Below are 18,236 nucleotides of genomic sequence, written 5' to 3'. Positions count from 1 at the left end.
TTCACCAACACTGTCTCCTTCACGCCACCCATCCTCATCCTCCCTTCACCTTCTAACCCACTTCTGGAAAAACCTGCACCAAATTTTGGCAATTTGACCCTAGACCGGCGTCCTGGTGCCGTATCCTTCCTGGTGGTTTCCTCCATGCCATCCATCCCTGGTGGTGCCAACTCCAGCACCGGCACCTTCAATGCCGGCATGCCGGTGGGTTTCGGCATCTTCTGGCTTACTGGAGCCTCTGGTTGTTTTACTGGTATGGCAAAACCCACGGCAGGGACAGTGAACCAGGGGGTCAATGGCTGTGGCCCCCCATCATCCATCAGCCCCCTGGTTTTCAGCTTCAATTGGATCACGCTGGGCTCATGCATCTTCCTTCCTGCCACGCCAATGTTCAAGCTCTCGGCGCTTCCCCCGCGTCTTATCATTTTGGTGTCCCCCCCAGTGCGGATATCGGGGCTGGATCCCCCAAATTTTGGCAGCTTCACCCCCCCGCCCAGCTCTGGCCTGACAGGGAGTTTAGGCAATGATGGCGTGTACCAGCTGCCCGTCGCTGGCAGGGCGATGCCCACCCGTGGTACCCGAAGCCGGGGGGTCCTGGGTGACCCCGTTTCCACCGACCTCCCATCATCCCCCCCTGACCCACTGATTCCAAACTGTGGCAGCTTCATTGTGATGCCGCCATCCCGGGGACCCTCCTCACCACCAGCACCCTTGTCCCCATCCTTGACACCAAAAGGTGCCAGGGATAATTTGGGGACCTTCAGCTTGACCCCAGTACCACCAGCACCAGCCGTCCCCAAAGCCAGGTCTAAGGCCACCGTGGGACCAGTGACGGCGATGCCGGGCGGCGCTGGCACGGCTGCGCCACGGGATGCCACGGGATACCTGTTGCCATTGCCACCCATTTTGAGCTTGGTGAGGGACAACCCAAACCGTGGCAAGGTGAATTTGGGGGGTTTGGGTTTGGCTCCAGTTGCTGGCGTGTCCCTGGCGAGCTGTGCCGGGGTGGCAATTTCTACTGCTGGCAGTGGTGCTGTGGGCTCCAGCTCCAGGCTGAGCTTCCGGAGCCCTTTGGCAAACCTGGCCGCCACGTCTGGCATCACCGTGGCATCCCCCCGACCCGGCGCTGCCGCAGCTCTGGCACCCGCTGGCAATGCCAAACCCACATCGACGTGCGGCGCGGTGACGTCAATGGCCGGCACCGCCGTCGGCGGGAAGCTCAGCCGAGTGGGTGCTGCTGGAAGTGGCTCTGGCTTCTGCGCTGGCAGCTTTACCTCCACCTGCGGCTGCCCACCGGCCATCGCTGGCTCTGATTTCGGCATGCCGAGCTCAGGGACCAGCTCCACAGCAGTGCTGGGGACAGCGATGGTGATGGAGGGGACACGTATGCCAGCGAAACCCCCTTGTGTGCCAGCTTCCCCCTCCTCATCCTCGACGGGGGCCTTGCCAAAACTCAGCAGCCTGGTTTTCAGCACTGGGCTCCCCCCACCCTTACGGCTGCTGCCGGGGGTCTCTCCCTCCCCCAGCTTGATTTGGGATTGATTTATGGTTGTGCCAGGCTCTGACATCACCGCCGGCAGTGGCAATGCTGGCATGGCCACCTCCAACTGTGGCAGCCGTAACGGTGGCTCCTTGGCTTGAGGGGCGGCCAGTGCTGCGCCGGCAAGGCTCAGCTCCACGGTGACTTTGGGTGCTGCCACCTCCACGGCCGGTAACCGGGTGCCGGTACCCGCCGGCACCTGGGCGGCAATGCTGGGAACCTCTGGTTTCACTGGTGGCTCCTCCATCGCTGGTGTTCTTCCAGCTGCTGCTTCCTTCACTGTCAACCGTGACTGTGTCGCACGTGGCCGCTTGGGCTCTGCTGCTGGCGGCACCGCGGTCGATGCGGCCGTTGGTACCGAATCGGCACCGCTTTGGCTCTTCAGCAGCTTGGGGAGCTTGGGAAAGGCAAACTCCACGGCCACGGCGCTGGTGGGTGCTGCGCTCACCGTGCTGGGTGCCAGCGGTGGCTTCTTGGAGGGTGTCAGGATCGGGATGCTCTGGGTGAAGGGGAGGATATGGGATCTGGCACCCACCGCACCCAGGTGTGCGCCCACAGGGACTTCTGAGCATCGGGGATCCCCAGTGCCGCATCCATAGCACCCCCCTGAGCACCCTGCACCCCCGTCACGCATCCACAGGGCCCCCCCCGAGCATCCCACATCCCTGTCCTGCATCCACAGGGCCTCCTCAAGCATCCCACATCCACCGTGCTGCACCCATAGGGCCCCCATAGCCTCCCGGTTCCCGGTCCCGCATCCATAGGGACCTACCAGCCTGGCTACCTTCCCCTGCTGTCCCTCGCTGCCGGTGCTGGTGCCGCCAAGGGGGCTGCGGGTGCTGGGCGTCCAACGACGGAGGCAGAATGAGACCTTGCAGGACCGGGCACCCTCCAGTATTCGGGCGACGTCCTCGGGAGGGGCCCCTTCGAAGAAAACCCTGGCGCTGAGGAGCCGGTCACCTATAGGGGTCACAGAAGCTGTCACTCTGGGTGCCATCCCCTGCTCAAGTCCGGGTGGGTTTCGGGGACTCCCCACCTTGGTGGATGCGCAGGGATTTGGGTGCCTTGGCGATGTAGAGACCGTGGCGGTCACGGGCCACAGTGACGCCCGTCACCCCAGCCTCGGGTGCCGTCTCCAGCTCCACCAGCTCCGCGTCCTCCTATGGGGCAGAGCAGGGGTGGGGGTGGGATCTGGCCCTTCCCCCCCTGCCCCGTGCCCTGCCCCACCGCCCACCGCGGCCCTCACCTCCATGGGGGGGATGGGAGGGGTACCCTCCTCTGGGGGGTGTCACTGGGGTCCCGGGGGGGGATGGGGGGACACAGGCAGTGGCAGGGACTGGGGGTGCTCCGGCGCCTCAGGCTCCTGCAAAAGGGGAGCACAGACCCTCAACCCCCTGTCACAGACCCCCACCTCCTCCCGTTGCAGTCCCCCCCCAATCCTACCACAGCCCCCCAGCTCCCCCACTGTCCCCCGCCCCCTCCTCCCCTGCCCTACACCCGCGGGCAGATCGCAGGCAGCCCTAGGGTGGGGGAGCATTTCCCACCGCGCACCCCAGAACCTCTCTGCCAGGACCCCCTGAGAACCCCCTCACCTCCCAGCTCCTTCCTGCTCCGGTGCTCTGCTAGGAAGCGATTGTGTCCCCCCTCCAAATCAGGATGGGGGGACCCAGGCGTCCGGGCCCCCCCCTAAAAAAGAACCCAGGCGTCCGGGCTCTCCATCCCACGTCAGCTCAGCAAAGGTCACCGACTCCGTGCTGGTGACCCACCCCTTTGGCATCGCACCCCAAAACTCGCTGGCATCCACCCACGCACTGGGAGGACAAGGGGCTCCCTTCTCCTGCCCCCCCCCCACTGCCACCCCAAGGGAATTCCAGGAATTTAGGAGACTCAGCACAAAATCCCGTGGGATGGAGGGTGGTGCGAGTCTGGATTCGGCTGGCCAGGCCTGCAGCCACAGGGATGGACTCCCTGCTTTGCAGCCGGGATGAGCCGAGGGGGAGAGGAGCTGGAGGCACCGGGGGACTCATCAGGCTGACTGTGCTCCCCCCTGTCTGCGTCTGCCCTTGCTCTGGGCGTTGGTTCCTGCCTGCGTGATCCACAGGCTGCATGGGTGCAGGGGTGCACGGCTGCATGGGTGCAGGGGTGCACAGAAGCACGAGTGCCTGAGTTCATGGGTGCAGGAGTGCATAGGTGCACAGGTACATGGGTACTGGGGTGAAGAGTTTGGGGGGCACCCCTGGGCTGGGTGGGGATAGCAACCCCGGGACCCCCATAATACCCCTGGGACCCCCATAGCATCCCAGTACCCCCAAAACACCCCTGAGACCCCCCACCATGGGGCCCTCAAAGCACCCCAGGACCCCCAAAACACCCCTGGGGTCCCCATAGCACCCCCAGGATGCCTGTAGCACTCCTGGGACCCCCTGTAGAACCCGTAAAGCACACCTGGGGCTCACAGAGCACCCCCAGGATCCCCCCTAACTGTCTTGGGACACCCATCACACCCCCATTCCATCCTTAGGACACCCAAAGCACCTCTTAGACACCCATAGCAACCCTGACACCTCCATAGCACCCCAGGGACACCGATAACACTTCTGCGACCGCCAAAGGACCCTAGGGAGTCCCATAGCACCCTTGGGACTCCCAAAGCCCCCCTGGGACTCCCATAGCACTCCCAGGAAAGTCCGGATGCTTGGGTCCCCCCCTCCAAGCACCTGAACAATGTGCTGACTCAGTGGTCCCTGCCAGCAGCACCCATGGGCGCGGGCGGACACAAGAATGGAGCGATTGACGGCAGGGCAGCACGGGGCCCCCCAGGGAATTTGCCAGCACCCACCCGAAGCCTTGGTGAGGTGGATGTCGGCACCCTGAGCTCTCCCTGGCACCCAGGGGTGCTGCATGGCCGCCCAGGAAGGGCTGAGCACCCAGGGGTGCCACATGGACCCCTCAGCACCCAGGGGTGCTGCAAGACCCTCCAGCAGGGCTGAGCACCCAGGGGTGCTGCACACCCCGCTTGAGCACCCAGGGGCGCCCCACTGACACCCCCACCCCATCCAGACAGCCGGTGCCGCTTGGCGCAGGGCGGGGGCTGGGGCACAATTGACCCCCAGCCCCCCAGTCCCCTGACCCCCCAGCTCTCCATTGCTTTGTAAATTTACCTGGTATGTGCCTCTCTCTGTAACCCTTCCTCTATTTTTTAGCTTTTCTCCCGTCTTTCCCAACAGATTTGGCTTTTTAGTTTTCCCGTGTCTCATTTTAAGCCAGTCAGTATCTTTATTTGTTAATTCTTTCCCGTCTGCCCCGCAGCCCCGCGCTTCCCTTTCTAAGCTTGGTTCGCGTGTCCCCCGTCCGGTCGCTGTCTCTGTGGTTCCATTGCTTCCTCTCGGTCACCGGGCTTTTCCAGCGCCGTTCCTCTGGGGACCGGTAACCTCGTCCACGGTCCCCGGCTTTAGTTCTCTGCCGGCTGTCCCACACCTCTTCGAATCTGCAGCTTTCCTGATGGGTCTGCTTTGAGCAGGCTCCCTGCTCCTCCCTATCTGTGACCCCGTCACTCTCCAGCTTTTCTTTCTCTCTCACCTTTTATCCAGATTGCTCTCCCTCGTTTCGATTTTTTTTTTCCATTTTCCTTACCCTCTTGCTTTTTCAATTCTCTTTGTACGCCTCCATTTATCTAGCTCCCTGCCCCTTGTTTTTTATTCTCTCCTGTCGTGTGCGATGTTGCTTCCACGGTTTTATTTCGGTGTCTCCACGGACGCTGTTCCCGGCTGACTTTTTCCTTTCCTCCTTCGCCTCTGATCAAGCCCCGCCGCTTCCATTTTCCCTCCCCAATCTCCCCCAGCGCAGCTCCCCGTAACCACGCGTTTCATTCCACCCCCTCCGCGCCGCTCCCCTGCGCGTCCCGCTCCGCCCTGCCCCGCCGCCGCCGCTGCCCGCGCCCGGCCCCGCTCCCTCCCTCCCCGCCCCGCCGCCGCCGCTGCCCCCGCCCGGCCCCGCTCCCTCCGTCCCCGCCGCTGCCTCCGCCCCTGCCCGGCCCCGCTGCTCGCCGCTGCCCCCCGGCCCCGCAGCGCGGTACTGCAGCGAGGGCGCTGCGCATGCGCAGAGGCGCCGCCGTCCGCCGTGACGTGGGGCTTCGCGCCGGGTCTGGCCCCTCCGGCGCGCCGTCGGCCCGCAGCGCATGCGCGGTGCGGCGGGGCAGCATGGCGGCGGCCTGGCGGCGGGCCCCGGAGCGGCGGGGGAGCGGAGAGGCCCCCGGTGAGGCGCGGGCTCCCCTCCGGCGGGTGCGGGGCTGCGTGGTGGCTGCCCGAGGGCGGCGGGACGGGAAGCTTCGAGCCGGGACTGCTGGTGCGCGGGGGGCGAGCCGGGTCCGGGCGGCCGCGGGGCCTGAGGCGGGAGGTGACGGAGGGGAGGAGGGGGAGGAGGCGGTACCCCCCCGGCTCGCCCCGTGCAGCCGCCCCCGGCTCCAGCACGTCCCCTGAAGCCTGTCCCGGAGCCCCCGGCCTCCCCCAAGGCCCGTGGTGCGGGCGGCACGCTGGGCCTCGAGCGTCCCTCAGTTTCCCTTAACGCTGCTTCTTTCTCCGTGGCAGGGGCCACGCTGAGGACGCGTCTGTCCGTCCCTGCCCTGGGGATGCCACTCGTGTGGGCTGACTGTGCCCGCTCCAGCCTCGTGTGGGCTGACTGTGCCCGGCCTTGGCTCCTCGCGGCGTCCTCCTCGGGGAGAAGAGGGGCAGGCGGAGCGCTGAGCAGCTGTGGACAGGAGCTGGCACAGCTGAAGCTGGAGAGCCCCGAGAAGGCTGAAGAAGAAGAAGAAATGGAAGGCCACCGGGCTGGCAGCTGCCTCGCGCTGCACGCAGGAGAGAGCCTGCCTCTGCGGGTGAGGAAGGCTCCCTCTCAGCAGCCCGCAGCAGGCAGGAGAGCGCCGGCGTCTGCGGGTGAGGAAGGCTCCCTCTCGGCAGCCCCGCAGCAGGCAGGAGAGCGCTGGCGTCTCTGGGTGAGGAAGACTCCCTCTCAGCACCCCTGCAGCAGGCAGGAGAGTGCCGGCGTCTGCGGGTGAGGAAGGCTCCCTCTCGGCAGCTCGCAGCAGGCAGGAGAGCGCCGGCGTCTCCGGGTGAGGAAGACTCCGTCTCGGCAGCTTGCAGCAGGCAGGAGAGCGCTGGGTCTCCGGGTGAGGAAGACACCCTCTCGGCAGCCCGCAGCAGGCAGGAGAGTGCCGGCGTCTGCGGGTGAGGAAGGCTCCCTCTCGGCAGCCCGCAGCAGGCAGGAGAGCGCCGGCGTCTCCGGGTGAGGAAGGTTCCCTCTCGGCAGCCCGCAGCAGGCAGGAGAGCGCCGGCGTCTGCGAGTGAGGAAGGCTCCCTCTCGGCAGCCCGCAGCAGGCAGGAGAGCGCCGGTGTCTGCGGGTGAGGAAGACTCCCTCTCGGCAGCTCGCAGCAGGCAGGAGAGCGCTGGCGTGTCTGGGTGAGGAAGACTCCCTCTCGGCAGCCCGCAGCAGGCAGGAGAGCGCTGGCGTCTGCGGGTGAGGAAGACTCCCTCTCGGCAGCCCCGCAGCAGGCAGGAGAGCGCCGGCGTCTGCGGGTGAGGAAGGCTCCCTCTCGGCAGCCCCGCAGCAGGCAGGAGAGCGCCGGCGTCTCCGGGTGGGGAAGACTCCCTCTCAGCAGCCCGCAGCAGGCAGGAGAGCGCTGGCGTCTCCGGGTGAGGAAGACTCCCTCTCGGCAGCTCGCAGCAGGCAGGAGAGCGCTGGCGTCTCCGGGTGAGGAAGACTCCCTCTCATCAGCCCCGCAGCAGGCAGGAGAGCGCCGGCGTCTCCGGGTGAGGAAGGCTCCCTCTTGGCAGCCCGCAGCAGGCAGGCGAGCGCCGGCGTCTCTGGGTGAGGAAGACTCCCTCTCGGCAGCCCGCAGTAGGCAGGAGAGCGCCGGCGTCTCTGGGTGAGGAAGACTCCCTCTCATCAGCCCTGCAGCAGGCAGGAGAGCGCCGGTGTCTCTGGGTGAGGAAGGCTCCCTCTCGGCAGCCCTGCAGCAGGCAGGAGAGCGCCGGCGTCTGCGGGTGAGGAAGACTCCCTCTCATCAGCCCTGCAGCAGGCAGGAGAGCTCCGGCGTCTGCGGGTGAGGAAGGCTCCCTTTCGGCAGCCCGCAGCAGGCAGGAGAGCGCTGGGTCTCCGGGTGAGGAAGACTCCCTCTCGGCAGCCTGCAGCAGGCAGGAGAGCGCCGGCGTCTCCGGGTGAGGAAGACTCCGTCTCGGCAGCCCCGCAGCAGGCAGGAGAGCGCCGGCGTCTCCGGGTGAGGAAGGCTCCGTCTCGGCAGCCCCGCAGCAGGCAGGAGAGCGCCGGCGTCTCCGGGTGAGGAAGGCTCCGTCTCGGCAGTCCCGCAGCAGGCAGGAGAGCGCTGGTGTCTCCGGGTGAGGAAGAGAGCTGCGGGGAGTCCCGGGCCCTTCTTCTGCGTCCTGGGCCCTCCCCTGCCCCCGTCTCTTTCCCACGCTGCTGTGATTCTGCCCCCCCTCCCTTCCCTGTGCTGTTGCCGTGGGTTACGGATCCGTTGTAATGATGTGACCCCAATATGAGTATGATTGTTCACTTTTATTAGTCAGCAAAAACAAAGGTTTATATAGCAAAACTATTACAGCATCTGATTAGTCAGACCCTCAAGCCATAGATAGGCAAAACTACTGCAACTCGTTGTGATTGCTGCAGAGCTGCATCTCGATGTGAAAACAGTACTGTGGCAGGAAACAAGAGCGTGGCAGGAAGGAAGTGACAGTGTGGCAGGAAACGGTGACGTTCCCCCTGCTCCAGCGTCCCGAGCTCGTCGCTCTCCCTTCCCAGCAGGGTTCCGTGTCAGCAGCTCCCAAGGCTCACTTCCGGATCGGAACCTGGGTTGCTCAAAGCAGCAAGCTATGTCCCCTCTCATTCAGCCAGGACTCCACACTAACCCTAACCTCTAACCCTAACCCTAACCCCTAACCCTAAAAACCCTAAACCTAACTCTAACCCTAAACCTAACCCTAGACCAAACCCCTAACCCTATCCCTAACACTAACCCTAACCTTAAGCCTAACCCTAACCCTAAAAACCCAAAACCTAACTCTAACCCTAACCCTAGACCAAACCCCTAACCCTAACCCCTAATACTAACCCGAACCCTAACCCTAACCCTTATAAATAATACAGCCTGGCTATAAACATTAGGGAGTGACTATTCCTGAGAAAAGCGCTTAGTTTAAGTCTCACCCAAGGCATCCCAAGGTGGGGAGAAGCAAGGCTCATCCCGTTGGCCAATCCCAGTTGTCGGAGGCAGTCTGAGGTGGAGTTTCCCTTGACTTGCTCACGGTGTTATCTTCGTTTTCCCTAAAGATCTACGGTGTTATCTCCTTCTCCGAATATCCCCCATTTCCCTGGCTATTTTTATAGCCTTTCTACCTTTAAGGTGGAGTTTGAGTGACTGTAGTCATACATAGCTTTTATCATGATTGGTGTAAAAAGGGAGTTGCTGTGTGAGTGGATTCCTCGCCTGCCTGCTGCAGCTGTGTCCCATCCTCAGGGCTCCTTTGGATTTCATGCTTTTCCTCGATGGGTGAACACTGCTACGTTTTTCATATAAACCTCCGTTTTACTAATAATTGCACACCGCCATCCCGCGGGACCTGGGCAGGCTGGAGAGATGGGCTGGCAGGACCTGATGCAGCTCAGCGAGGGGAAGGGCAAAGGGTGCTGTGCTGGCGACGAGCGGCGGCACAGGCTGCCCCGGGAACTGGTGCAGCTCCGTCCCTGGAGATGTTCCACAGCCCTCTGGACATCCTCACTCGCACAAGCTAATGCAGTCTGCGACCCCTCTCGTTGAGGAGCTCCCTGTATCCGAGCTGCTCCGTTCACACAGGGGACATCCCGCTGTCCTCATCCTCCCTGCAGCACAGCCTGCGTCCTTCCACAACAGCACCACAGCTCAGCAAGCTGTCTCACCACATCTCATTGAGTCCAAACACACCACCGTGCTGTGACAAGCCATAGGGCTCCTCCTGGCAGAGCACGTTTGGGCCACAGCACCTCAGCGGTGGCATCGGGGGGGAGCACAGTCTTCTCCTGGGGAAACCTGAGCGCTGACCCTGACGAGAAGACCATTGCAGATGGAGCATGGCCTTCAAACCTGTGTGTGCTGCACAGATCCCTTGGCCGCAGGACAACCTCAGCAGCTCCCTGTGACACAGGAGCCTGCAGGCAGGTCCCGCTCTGCACCGGCCTCCTGCGTGGCTTTGTAGGGAGAAGTTCCCGTGAAGACACTGTTTCTGTGTGACTGCAGAGACCATGAACAGAGTTGTTTGCTTGTAGCAAACTCCTAGAGCAGCTTGAATGACCGAAAGAGGAGAGTGTCTTCTGCAGATGGGGTCTGCATGGTTTAGTGGAGGACTTGGCAGTGTGAGGTTTGTGGTTGGACTCGATGACCTTAAAGGTCTTTTCCATCCTGAATGATTGTCTGATTCTAAACCGTATAGAAATTGAATTTCCAGATTTGTGAAGAATCAGGTAGGAAAGGGAAGTGCACACTTGCCAAGGGGCAGCCTCATCTTACAAGGAAAGTTAAGAAACTTCAGCTGTGATTTCTTTTTCTTCTCCAACAGTCCACACAAATTTAGGATTTATAGAATTCATAGACATTTCTTTGATTCAGCTAGTTCTGTTCTGTGGGCCGCTTGTAAATTTGCAGATTTACTTCATTCAGATGCAAAATTACTTGATTAAATTAATCCTGTCATTCTGAGTATGTCCTTGTCATTTGAGGTGAGTTCTGAGGATGGAGGCCTGGCCTTGTCAACACACAGGTGAAAAAACATAGCATAGAAGAGAATCATTTAATTTGGAAGGGACCTACAATGACCATCTAGTCCAACTGCCCGACACCTTCAGGGCTGAGCAAAGGCCAAAGCGAGTCATTGAGGGCATTGCCCAAAGGCCCCTTGGACACGGACAGGCCGGGGGCACCGACCGCCTCTCGGGTAGCCTGTTCCAGTGCCCGGCTGTCCTCTCGGTAGAGAAACGGATCCTCGTGCCCAGCTGAACCTGCCCTGGTGCAGCTCTGAGCCGTTCCCACGCGCCCTGTCCCTGGATCCCAGGAGCAGAGCTCAGCACCTCCCCCTCACATCCCCTCCTCGGGAAGCTGTGGAGAGCGGTGAAGTGGGACAGGGAAACACACGGCTGTGGGCAAGAACAGTCAGGTTGGGGCCTGAAAATGAGGATTTTGGCCCTGAAAATGAGGCTTTGCAGGTGAGGACTCTGGACTGAGGCACAGGGAACCTTCCCCCGGCTCAGGGCAAGGCTGTGCCAGCCCAGAGCACGCAGGAGGTGGCCACCTCTGCACCACGGCACGAGTGGCGACTCTCCTGCTTGGTAGGGCGCGGGGGCCTTTCTGTGCCCGGGGGTGCCTGGGGAGGGGGCAGGCTGCCTAAAGCCCCTCCCCTCCTCCTGCTCTCCAGGCCTCTGTGCTCCTGTGCCGCAGCAGGAGAGGGAATCGGGGGTGCCCAGGACGCAGTGGCCCTGGCTGGGATGCACAGGGCTCGGGGTGCCTGGAGCAGAGGCAGCACCGCCTGAGGCGGCAGAACAGGCGCCTGGTGCGGATCGGTGTCGCCCGACACGGATCAGGTGAGAAGAGACAACGTGTCGGGAAGAGAGGTTCAGGCCCCTTGACCTGTCCGTCAGGTAAAGGTCTCGCTTGGCTCCTCCTCCCAAAGAGACTTATCAAGTGCCAATTTTTATATCTTTGAAAATGTTGTGGCGAGGTAAGACTAAGTCAATTCTTGTGTATGGATTGGCTCTTGGCACGGAATGTCGTGTGGTCAGAAGCGGGACTCAGCAGTGTGACACGCCTTCAGAGCGGGCATCTTGGTGTGCGCATCCGGGGGCCATCTGTTCTTTATCCGAAGCGATCTCTGGCTGTGCGGCCTCCACGGCGCCCCACAGATCACTTGGTTTACAGTGGTGGGCCATCCCCCCTTGCTTCTGTCTGAGAAGATAAGCACCAGTCAGTTGCTCCCTTTGTTAACTCTTCGGCTCTTGGCGCCTCAGTCCCAGCATGTCTTTTGTCTTGTGTTGACAAGTCCAGCAAGGCCATCGCTTCCAGATGCCCTTAGTCCCTGTTTCCCGAGATAATTCAAGAGATTTACTGTTGCTTTCCTTACTTGTGATTGGTCTTCCCCTGCAAACAACAGGTCATCACCACAGTGTAATATCTTCACCTCCGGCTTTGCTTCCTATCCCTTTCCTACTTTTTCCAAGGCCTGTCCACACCATTCAGGAGATCCCTTCTATCCCTGGGCTAAAACTGTCCACTGAAACGGATGTTTCCGTCCTGTGTTGGGATCCTCCCATTCAAAAGCAGAACTTTCCCTGCTTTCCCTCTCTAATGGGCATACCCAAAAGGCATCCTTTCAATCAATCACTGAGAAGCATTTGCTGTTTTCAGGGATATGACTCATGATGGTGTAGGGATTGGGGACCGCAGGACACCATTCCCAGACTAGTTTGTTCATTTCCCTGAACTCTTGCACTAGTCTGTAAGATCCATCCCCTTTCTTTACTGGCAGTATAAGGGGAGTTGTATGGGGACATGCACTGTTCCAGTAGCCCCTCTTTTAAAGTTTTCAGTTACTGGCTTCAATCCCAGTCTCCCTTCCTGTCAAATGGCCTATTGCCTCATCTTTCTTGGTCTGTTCTTGTTTAACAGTCCATTTCTAGGCCTCCTCGATTTCCAGGGCCCACCCACACAGGTTCCTCTCTGTCGGTATCTCCTGCATCGTTAAGCGCAGTCGGACTACTACATTGTTTCCCCGTGGAATTAATCCTATCCCTAACTTCCCTATCAAATCTCTTCCCAACAAATGAGATCCTTCCAAAGTATACTTCTTCCTCCTATGAACCTCACCAGGAAACGGGACCTCTGGTCTTTGGAAATGTGTATTTGTCAATGTCCAAGACTCGATCCTCTGCGAAGAGATCTCAGTGGTTCCCACAAGTCTCGCTTTCAGTTTTGTGCCTCAGGGAAAGGGTCAGATTTTAGGGCAAACACCGATAAACCAAACACTCTGTTGGCACACAGCATTTGGAGAAGCATGTGGTGGGAGCTAAAACGACATCTTGACTAAAGTAGCCAGCTATGTCTGGGCTGCTGGAAAGCGTGGGCGTCGGGCAGCTGTGCGGGCAATGCCGCTTCCTTCAGGGGCTGCCATTTCCCCTCTGCCCTCTGCCTCCCTACAGAAAAGACTTGCCCAGGGGATGGAGAAATGCGGCTTCTGCTGGGGAAAGCCTCAGCCAGGGCTCAACTGGTGAAGCAAGCCTGGGGCCAGGGAGAGCCGAGGGGGCAGATGTCCTGCAGGCAGCGGGACAGGCCAGGAAGGACGCTGCCGGCTCAGCTCGCCGCACATCGGAAGGACCCCACGGGCTTCTTCTTCTGGCTTTTTAATTATTCAAATGGAGTCGTTTTCCTGCCGAAGGCTGCACCTCCGCCTGCCTTAGCAGCAGCAGCAGCACAGCGCTCGCAGGTTGCGTCCCAGTGTCCGCCACCGCCGCCGCCACGGAGAGCCCAGCCTGTGCATGGTCTGAGCTGCCAGGGAACGGACGGAGGATTCACTGTCTCTCTCCATGTTCTTGAGGGCTGTGACAGAAAGCAACAGAGCCGAGATGAACCCCTGCTGTGTGCAGAGACCCCCAGGCATCCCCTCCAGCCCGTGCTCCCTACTCACCCCTGCAGAGCCGGTAGATCTGCTGCTCGCTCCTCAGGTACCGTTCGGCAAGCCCTAGGCACAGAGCTGGGTCAGAGCCCCTGCTCCCCAGCACGCTGGTGCCAGCGCAGCGGCGGGGGCTGGGGCCAGGCTGCCAAAAGAGGGACCGCGGGGCTGTGGCTCACCGATGAACCTCACGGCCTCCTCTCGCAAGCTGGGCTGAGCATCCTCCAGGTACCGCAGGCTCTGACACAGGTATTTGTCAACCCTCCTTGTGTCCCGCGCCAGCTGGAGAGAGCAGAAGGACATGGGCATGTGGCAGTCCCTCCTCCCAGCGCCTGCCATTCCCTTTCCCTCCCAGGCCATTGCTGTCTCCCAGCCAGGAGCCCTGTGGGGGGTCCCGAAAACCCCTCCCTCCCTCTGCAATGCCCAGATGGGCCAGAGTCTCCAGATCCTGGGGCTTGTCCTCACCAAGCACTCTCCAATCCTCCGTGTCTGCCCTCTCTGCACCCGGGCTTTGAGCTTCTTCCAGCCGAGGAGCTCTGCTGCAGCCAGGAGGGCTTCTCTGGAGGCCTGCAGAACAGCAGAAGCTGGGAGATAGCACCACGGCCTGGGGAGGGAGACCTGGCGTCCCCGTCCTCTTGGCTTTGTTGCTGGGCTGATCCCACCCTTAGGAAGCTGGGACGTGCCCTGGCCCAAACAGCCGGGGGTCTCTTCCCTGCATCACGCTTAGCTTTGAAGTCTGTACCTGGGCCACGCTGTCGACCTGGTCGCTCATGTGAAAGATCAGCGGGACCAGGAACCCCCGCACTTTGATCTTCATCTTCCACTCTTCGTTCTCCACCACTGACTGCAGCAGGATTCTGCAGAGGCTGATGGAGAGCTCTCGCAGCTGGCTGGAGTGCTGGTGGCAAGGAGGAGAGGTGGACTTGAGAAAGAGCGTCAGCCTGCCCGTGCTGGGCAGGGGCGTTGTCGTGGCTGAGGTGAGGGGAGATTTAGGGGGGGCCCATGCTTGGCTGCAAAGTCCAGAAGACATCCCACGAGAGCCCGGGGGAGCAGACCCTGCTCCACGGGCTGCCCACAGGGCTGGGCTGAAGGGCAACTGTCCTTGCAGGCTGCCCATGTGCGGGGCTCAGACTCCCTCATCAGCCTTACATGGTGAAAGAGGGACGAGAGATCCTCCACCAGCTGCACAGCGATGTGGCTGGCCTCAGTGCTGTTCAGGTGACCCATCACATTTCTGATGACCACCAGGAACTTCATCTTCATATTTGTGTAACCACCATGGAGCATCTTCATGATGTGTGGCAGGAGGGCCTTAATTTTTCTTGCCTGTATCAAAGACAGAGTTTCCCTTTGTCCAAGGCCAAGCCACCGCCCCACTCACTGCACCAGCCCCGGGCTGCCAACTTGGCTCCCCTTGACAAAGCCCTGCTCACCGTGTCAGGTCTCTCCGACAGCGTGACGAGGACTCCGAGGATCAGGGAGACCGTCACCAGGTTTGGATGCCTCTCATTGCTCTCAAGCTGGGACTCGTCAGCAACATCCTCGGACTGAAGCTCGCTGCTGGCCGTCAGCTGAAGCAAACACAGCAGTGAGATACTGGCAGAGGCTGCAGGGCTCACGGAGGGTGATCAGCGCTTGCTGATGCCAAGATCACACCAAGACAGCTGGGTTTGTCAGGGAGGGATGGAGAGGGAGGGAGGGACAATGCCTGCCACGGCTGAAGGGCAGGCAGTGCAGCCACAGCCCACTTACATCCGCCAGCCAGAAGTCAGGGTCTTGTATGATCACATCCAGCATGTTTCCTGTTGCTTCCTTGTGAAAGATGCTGGAGTCTTTCATTGCCTCGATGAGCACCAGGACCATGTCTGTCCTCTCGTGAGGCTTAAGGTATCTTGCAGATTCCTAGAGGAGGAAGGCGGGGAGCAAGGACAAGTCACACCGAGTGCCCTGATGGTGCTGCTGAGCTGGGTGATGCGAGCAGCCCTGGCGAGAGATGCCTGGCCGTGCTGGTGGCAGTGCCCGCGGGAAAGCCGGCAGCAGGGACTGCGGTGGCTGCTGAGGGGCGGATGAGAAGAGAGGGCCCCGGGGTGCAGGGAGGATGGTTGGGCTCCTGGGCACAGTGTGCTGGTCCTGCAGCGAACCAGGGCTTGCTGGTGGTCAGGAGCTGCTGCTGGGACAGCGAGTGCAGCCCTGGCACGGTCCCTGCTCCAGGACAGCAGCAACCCTCTCACCAGGGACAGCAAGGCCACGTCAGCCCCATTCATTCTGGACACCTTTGCTCACACGAGTGCCCTGCTGACGCCATGGAGAAGAGTCCCAGCAAGCGAGGAGCTCCTTACCCTGTTCATGACAGCGGTTGCACACTGCGAGAGGTCGATTTCACCTTCACAACGGAGCTGTGGTGCTTCATCTTTTAGCAGTGAGCGGCCTAAACAGCGGGGCAAACACATAAGAGTCAATGAGACACGGCAGCTTTGCTGGCAAGCTTACCAAACCCCCTCAGCTCTGCCTGCAAGATGGCAGGTCACAAGCGGTTGAGGAGATTTCTGGAGGGCATCAGGAAAAGCTTCTTGCTACAAGCAGTGGTGGGAGCAGCCGGGGTGCTGCAGAGATGGATGTGCTCTTCACGAAGAGGGAAGACATGGCTTTGGGGCATGGTGATCAATGGTGGCTTTGTCTGTGCGGACCATAAAACCGCGTGTTTCAAGATCGTGAAAGGAGGGAGGAAGGAGAGCAGCAGAGAAGAGATGTTGGCCTTCAGGACAGCACTGAGCTTCTGCAGCAAAATGAGAGCTGGGATGCTGCGGGAAGCGGCTGTGAGGGCAAAGGAGGTCAAGAGGAGAAGCAGTCCCATCAGGAGGTGTCTGTGTGCCGAGGGATGAAGCCCGCCCCAACTTGTCTTACTCTTTTGATTCTCCATGAATTGTTGGAGGAAACGAAAAGCGTCTGTAGCCAGAGGGGCTGTGGCTTCACTGGAAGATTGGAAGAGGACGAGACATCCCAGCAGCCGTCCCAGGATCGGGATCTGGATGTCCCTGTAGCAGACAGGGCCGTAGGTGTCTCTTCCAGTGCGGTCCCAGGCCTGGGTGAGGAAGGCAGAAGAGCAGAAAGGGTGAGGGCGGGCAGCTGGTGCCAAAGCCCTGAAGCCCCGAGTGCCCAGGGCTGCATCCCTGGAGAGTCAGGGCTTTGCCGGGCCGTGCTGACCGCGGCTGCCAAAGCTGGGCAGCAACCCCCGCACGGGGAGAGCTGCCGGCTGCCAAAGCTGTGCAGGGAGATGGGGGAGGTGGCCTGGCTGGAGGGTGCCTGGCTCCTTACCTCCACCGTGGGTTTGTCGGCCAGAAAACGGCTCAGGTACACAATCCTCTGCAGGGCCCTCTCCTGCACAGCCATGTTGTCTGAGGTGGCGAAATCCAAGAGCATCTGGGAAGAGAGAAGGTGCTGGTGAGCCCTGGGAGCAGACACGCACGGCAGCACAAGCAGCCCTGCTCAGTCCACAGAGGCTTCCTCTGATCTTCTCGAGCAAAACCTGTGGTGGGCTTTCTTCCCCTCAGGTCCCTCGCAGGCGTGGGACAAATCCCGCGGGCCAAGCTGGTGGCCAGGCAGCAAGGCAGATGCCCCCCTCTGCAGCTGCTGTGCTCTGGCAGAGCCCGCTGGGCGGCCCCCAGTTAGCCAAGGGAGCTGGGCACCCTCCCCACACTGTGCTCTCTCTGCATGGCACCGCCGTGAGCGCCGTCCACTCAAGAGCAGGCACCCCCTTCCCCCAGGGTGAGCAACTGCCCCTGTGAAGCCCACGCTTTGCCCGTGCCAGACCTGAAAGATACTCTGCAGCCCCTCGCTGACCCTGGAGGCAGGATAGCTGAGCACCACGCTCTCTAGCGTCTTGTCCATGGCCATCAGAGTCTGCAAGGAAGACAAAGGGCTGTGGCAGCCATTCCCTCTCCCTCCAGGAGACTGACCTGACCTCCTGGCACCAAGGGAGGACTCCTGCCCTGCCTTGCGCTGCCCGGGAGAGACGCAGGGGCAGACAGTCTGCTGCGGGCAGAGCAGCCTGCGGCACTGGATGTGCGCGGGCACGGCGGAAGGGGACGAAGGGATGAGGGTGGGGAAGCAAAGCAGAGCCCCTGCCCTGCCTCGGGTCTCCGGTCAGATCCAGACCAGGGAGCAGCCCAGAGGGACTGCTGGCTCCTGTAGCTCACCCAGCTCTTACCATCCTGTAGAGGGAAAAGTGCTGGGCTTCTATTTCCCCTTTTGGAGGAAGCCAGAAGACGCTCCTGAAGCAGACTGCTAGGAGGCTTCTCTCTTTCCCCTCCAGCACCCTCTGCACTGAACTGCAAGAGAGAGGGGGGCCAGTGGGACACTGGTGCTGGGAGCGGTGCCTCGAGGCCTCGTGCAGGTGGAGGCAGACCTGTGGGGCAGGGTCCCCAAGAGGGTCGGGCAGGTACCTCAATGCGATGATGGCATCCATGGCGAGCTGCCGCACTGGTGTGCTCAGTTGGTCCGTGGGTTCCTCGTCCAGCAGCATCTGTGGAGCACGACCAGGATGGCACCTGGCAGGTGCAGGCACCCAGTGCCACCAGACCCTCACCCTGGCCCAAGCGCTGTCCTCACAGGGTGCCGGGGGGCCTGGCCCCTTTCCCCGGAGCCGCCAGGTGTCCCCTCACCTCAGTACACTCTACCAGCCTGAATCTGCGGCAGAAGATATCCAGGCCCTCTGACAAGCCAGTGAGCTGGACGGTTCTGAGCAGCAGGCGGATGCTGTCTAGGAACCTCATCTTCTGGTCCACATGCTGGCAGCCGGGGCACAGAGAGACAAACAGGGAGCGTGAGAGGGGACACACGGCCATGGACAGAAGATGCCAGCACAGCCGCATCAGAAATGGCCATGGTTACCTCTTCTGGGCTGCTGACAAAAGCCACGATGAACTCCACGAGTTCTCTCTCCCGTTGGTACACGGGTAACCAGCTCGCATCTAGTAAAGGAGGAGAGGAGGGG

Source organism: Opisthocomus hoazin, chromosome 39 (genome assembly GCF_030867145.1).
Source record: "Opisthocomus hoazin isolate bOpiHoa1 chromosome 39, bOpiHoa1.hap1, whole genome shotgun sequence".
NCBI classification, from domain to species: Eukaryota; Metazoa; Chordata; class Aves; order Opisthocomiformes; family Opisthocomidae; genus Opisthocomus; species Opisthocomus hoazin.
The sequence above is the reverse complement of the archived record's forward strand: the minus strand, read 5'-3'. Positions refer to the sequence as shown.